This window comes from Elephantulus edwardii, unplaced genomic scaffold (assembly GCF_000299155.1).
Source record: "Elephantulus edwardii isolate Elephantulus edwardi_28Jun2011 unplaced genomic scaffold, EleEdw1.0 scaffold00244, whole genome shotgun sequence".
NCBI classification, from domain to species: Eukaryota; Metazoa; Chordata; class Mammalia; order Macroscelidea; family Macroscelididae; genus Elephantulus; species Elephantulus edwardii.
Window position 1 is genome coordinate 630,547 of NW_006399994.1, and position 6,155 is coordinate 636,701.

Sequence of the window (6,155 nt, forward strand, 5' to 3'; positions counted from 1 at the left end):
CTCCAGCACCACAAATCAAAGGCACCAATTCTTGTCTTCTGTTGTTGCTGCTGCTGTTATTGTTGTTATGTGCCATGGAGTTACCTGCGCCTCATAGCAACCCTATGTAAAATAGCCCTAAACCCCTACTCTATTCTATGACAATCTTACTGTCTCTGACACACCTACTCTCATTACCCCAGTAACTGAATCAACCCATCTCATCAAGGGTCTTCCTCTCTTGCACTGTCTATCTACCCTCCCAAGCATAACGTCCCTCTCAAAGATCTGGTCGCCTTGCAACATGTCCAAAGTAGGTCAGACAAAGCTTCAGAATCCTTGTCTCCAAGGAGCAGACTGGTCTCACCCTCTGTAGGATGAACCTGTTTATTCTCCTAGCAGTCCCTGGTATATTTAATACACTTCTTCAGCACTATAACACAAAGGCATCAATACTTCTATCATCCCTAGTCATTGTCCAGCTTTCTGATGCATCACAAGTAATTGCAAATACTGTGGCCCGGATTAGGTGCACCTTAGTCTCCAGGCTAACATCGTTGCTCTTCAGTACTCTGGAGACGTATCTGACAGCAAACTTTTCCAATGCAATTCTTCTTTTAATTTTTTGGATGCTGGTACCAAGAGTGTTGGTTGTGAAGCCAAGCAAATTAAAGCTGTTAAGCCTTACTAATTGTTCAGCTCTCAAAACATGATAAGTATTGAGAAGACCATGGCCCGAATCAGGTATACCTTAGTCTCTAGACTGGCATCGTGAAATGTTTATGAGTCATGATTCTTATAGCTTTTTCTCTTTTTTGACTCATTATAAAAAATTGCTTAAATAATAGAATCTTTAGTTTTAGTTTATTCTTCGATTATATATACTTGCTCCTGAAAAATTCAACATCTTCACTGCCATTGAATCAGAACAACTTATAGCAGACTCCCCATGGAGTTTCTGAGACTCTAAATTTCATAGCCAGAGACTGCCCAACTTGCAGTGCAACCCCCTATAGACTATGTCACGAGAGCTGCCTTGAAGAGTTTTTAATAAAATAAAAATGTAAGCTTCATTTAAAAAAAAACACACAACACCCCAAATGTCATGACTTTAAAATCAAATTTGTAATTCCTATTTATTTTATTATAAAATAATCATTTTGAGATTTTTTAAATGCCTATGTAATTATTCAGGGAGTTCTGGGGACCTATTATGTAAGGTGCTGTGATGCCAAATCAAAGGGAAAGAGTTTTTATTCACCAGCTGTTCCGAGGAAGAAAGATAGGCAATCTCATCTTGTACCATTGATGCCGTTGTTGTTGTTATGTGCCTTGAGTTGCCTGCAACTCAGCAATTTTATGTATAACAGCCCTAAACCCTGCTCTATCCTGTGCCAATCTCACTGTCTCTGGTTCACCTACCCTGATTACCACAGTCACTGCGTTGTCCCTCCATCCTCCCAAGCATGACGTCCTTCTCCAAGGATTGGTCCTTTCTTGCAACATTTCCAAAGTATGTAAGACAAAGCTTCAGAATCCTTGCCTCCAAGGAGCATCCAGATTTAATCCTCTCCAGGATGAACCTGTTCATTTTCATAGCAGTCCATGGTACATTCAATACTCCTCTCCAATATCACAGCTCAAAGGTATCAATTCTCCTTCTATCCTCCCTAGTACTGTCCAGCTCTCTGATGCACAGCAAGTGATGAGCTGTATCAGGTGTACCTTAGTCTCCAAAGAGCATCCCTCATCCCACAGGTAAACACAACGCAGAAGCCCGGGAGGTCAAGGCAGAGCAGGAATGTGCCATTGGTAGGTTTGAAAAACCCTCTGGAGGTCCAACTATGAGTTAGTTCCTACTACTCAGAGGTATTGAGGTGGAGTTGGAGGTGTTTTTTCATTTAATTGTGGTGTGGTGGTGATGGTGGTGGTATTATGTGCCATTGAGTCACCTGTGACTCATAGTGACCTATGTACAATAACCCTGAACCTAGCCCTATCCTGAGCCAGTCTCACTGACTCTAACACACCTAATCCCATTTCCCAAGTTACCATGTCAATACATCTCATCTGGGGTTTTCCTTTCCTGTGCTTTCCCTCCACCTTTCCAAGCATGATATCCTTCTCCAAGAACTGTTCCCTCCTGGCCACCTGCCTAAAGTATGAGGGATGGAGCTTTAAATTCCTTGACTCCAAGGGGAAACTTGGTTTCACCCTCTCCAAGACAGACCTGTTTGTTCTCCTGGCAGTTCATGGTATGTTCAATACTCTTCTCCAGCACCACAACTCAAAGGTATCAATTCTTCTTCTGCATTCCTTAGATATTGTCCAGTTCATTGATGCACAGCAAGTGATTGAGAAGGTCATGTCCCAAATCAGGCACACCTTACTCTCTAGATTGACATCATTGTTCTTCAGCACTTTGGACAGATCCCTGACAGCAGATGTCCCCAGTGCAATTTGTCTTTTGATTTCCTGACTGCTAATGCCAAGAAGGAAGAAGCAGAAGTGGCATCCATCTCCTAAACAACATGCCTCCAGGAACTCTCTGAACCTTGATAAATGTCAGTAGTTGTAGAGGGGCTTCAGGCCTTTTGTTCATAGGGTTGCTATGTGTTCATAGGGTCACTATGAGTCGTGCTCGACTCAAAGGCAATCAACAACAATAACAGTGCCAAGAGTGTTGATTGTGGAGCCAAATACGTGGAAATTATTAACAACTTCAATCTCTTCTTTATCATAGTGCTGCTAATTGGCCCAGTAGTGAGAATCTTTGTCTTCTTGGTGTGAAGCTTCAATCCATATTGAAGACTATAGTCCTCGACCTTCTGCAGCAAACCTCTCATCGAAACCTCTTTGGTTTCAGCAAGCAGGGTTGTGTCATCTACATGACACAGGTTGTTGATGAATTTTCCTTCAATCTTGATGCCACGCTCCTCCTCATAAAGACCAGCCCCGCAAATGATCTGCTCCACACATAGATTGAAGATGTATGGAAACAAGATGCATCTCTGATTAATTCCCTTCCTAATTTTCACCCTGCAGTGTTTCCTTGCTCTGTTCTGATGACTGTCTCCTGGTTCAAGTACACATTTCACATGAGCACAATCAAGTGTTCTGGGATTCCCATTCTTCTCAGGGTTAGTCACAATTTGTTGTGATCTACACAGTCAAATGTGTTTGTATACTCATTTAAACACAGATAGACATTCCTCTGGTCTATGCTTCTGGCCAAGATCCATCTGACATGAACGATAATGTCTCTAGTGTCATGGTCTCTTCTAAACCCAGCCTGTATTTCTAGTTGTTTCTATTAATGTATTGTTCCACTCATTCCTGTATATTCTTCAGCAGGATTTTGCTTTGCTAAAACACAGGGAAGAAATCAAGAAGTTAAGAAGCATAACTGAAGATTTCAAAGGGCAGCACAGTAGGACAAATCAAAGCATTATAATGAAATGTGCACAGAACTGGAGTCAGAAAATCAAAAGGACTAAACTCAGCATTTTTCTTTTAATATGCCAAGTTCTTGTTTCATTTCTTGCATTTGAAGTGCTCTGTGCTCTTCAATGACATCCTTGACCTGGGATTCTTTGCCATTGGTGTTGTTATGTTGTTATGTGCCGTCGTGTCATTTGTGACTCATAGCGAATGTACAACAGCCCTAAACCCTGCTCTATCCTCTGCCAATGGCATTGCCTCTGACACACCCATCCTGATTACCCCAGTCACTGAATCAATCCACCTCATAGAGGGCCTTCCCCTCCTGCGCTGTCCCTCCACCCTACCAAGCATGATGTCCCTCTCCAAGGAGGTGATGTCCTCTCCTTACAACATGTCCAACGTATGTCAGACGAAGCCCCAGAATCCTTGCCTCCAAGGAGTAGCCTGATTTGACCCTTTCCAGGATGAATCTGTTTGTTTTCTTGGCAGTCCATGGTACATTCAATACTCTTCTCCAGCACCACAGCTCAAAGGCATCAATTCTCCTTCTATCCTCCCTAGTCATTGTCCAACTCTCTGATGCATAACAAGTGACTGCAAAGACCACGGCCTGTATCAGGCACACCTTAGTCTCCAGAGAGACACCGTTGCTCTTGAGTACTTTAGAGAGGTCCCTAACAGCAGACTTTCCCATCGCAATACGTGTTTTGATTTCCTGACTGCTGGTGCCAAGAGTGTTGACCGTGGAGCCAAGCAAACTGAAGCTGTGAACAATCTCAATCTCTTCACCATCCATCCTGATGCTACCAATTGGTCCAGTGGTGAGAATCTTTGTCTTCTTGACATTGAGCCTCAGTCCATACTGAAGGCTGCAGTCCTTGACCCTCTGCATCAAGTGCATGATGTCCTCCTCAGTTTCGGCAAGCAGGGCTGTGTCATCTGCATAATGTAGATTGTTAATAGATATTCCACCAATCTATAGTCCTTAAAAATATAAAACACTTCACAAATTTGCATGTCATCTTTGTGCCGGGGTCATGCTAATCTTCTCTGTATCATTCCTATTTTAGTACATGTGCTGCCTAAGCGAGCAACTCAACATTTCTTAAGCTAAAGGAACTGAAGAACAAATTCAAGCCTCGAGGTCCAATACTTAAGGATGCTATAAGAAGAATTCAGAATGACCCAGAAAGTATTAAAAGAAGATGGAAGGAGTACACAGAGTCACTGTACCACAAAGAATTGGCTGACACAGAACAATTTCAAGAAACAATATATGATCAAGAGGCAATGGTGATTAAGGAGGAAGTTCAAGTTGTTCTGAAGGAATTGGCAAAAAGCAAGTCCCCTGCAATTGATAAAATATCAATTGGCATGTTTCAACAAACAGATGCTGCCCTGGAGGTGCTCATCAGGTTGTGCCAAGAAATCTAGAGAACAATTACCTAGCAACTGACTAGAAGCGATCTATATTTATTCCTACTCTCCCCACCTCCCCGCCAAAAAAAGGTGATCCAACAGTATGGAAATTACCTAACAATATCGTTAATCACACACAAGCAAAATCCTGCTTACGATTACCTGCTGGTTACATAATTATACATTTGTTCATAAAGTGGATTCATGAGTACTTTTTTCCAGTTCTTTTCCCTTTTTTTCAAATTGAAATTTTAATGAAAGTTTATAGAGACTTTGGATTTCCATTCATACATTGTTGCACATTTTCCTCCCTGCCCACTCCCCCTCCCAGTTTCCTTTTGTCTTTGAAAAGAAAAAAAAATTATCTTTCATTGTTATACAATCCACACACACCAGTCTATTTTACTAGGCGCCTTTTATTCTGGACTCTTGTCATCATGAAAATAATACCCAATTATATATTCCTTTTAAACAGTTCTCTCCCTCATCTGTTTCAATGCAGTATACATTATTTATCCCCTCTTTTCTTTGGTTCCCTCCAACCCCAATGTCAGTCCCATAACCACTATGGAAGGCAGTATGGTGATTTCTCAAAGAGTTGGAAATAGAAATACTATTTGACCAGCAATTCCTCTACTGGGAATATACCCTAAATAAACCAGAACTGCCACCCTAACAGATATATGCATTCCCATGTTTATCATGGCTTTGTTCACAATAGTAAAGTGTTGGAAACAACCCAAGTGCCCCTCAACAGACAAACAGATAAAGAAGCTGTGGTATATTCACACAATGGAATACTATGCAGCATTGAAAAACAAGGATCTCATGAAATATTATACAAAATGGATGACCCTGGATGACATTATGCTGAGTGAAATACCTCAGTCCTGAATACTTTTAATAGAGCTCTGATGTCCTATACATAAAAAGTTGCACTTTCAACACAAAAAGGCAGATGATTCAAATTCACCATCTGCAACTTGGGAGAAAGATGATCCATTTCTTCCCAGGGTATTTCCAATTTCTAAAAAACTTCTGGAGGGTCAATATAATTTGATGGGTTGGTTTGTCTTTAAGGGTACAAAGGCCTCCCTTAAGTTTCTTTTACGTCCCTGTTTCTTCATTTAGTAAAGTTTTGTACAAATCTATGCCTATTCTCAACTATGCTTTAAATTTGCTAAGAAAGATCTTATAAAAAGTAGACACTCCATCAAGAAACGAATGGCTAGAGAAGCTGTGGTATATTCGCACAATGGAATACTATGCTGCATTGAAAAACAAGGAACTCATGCAATATTACTCAAAATGGT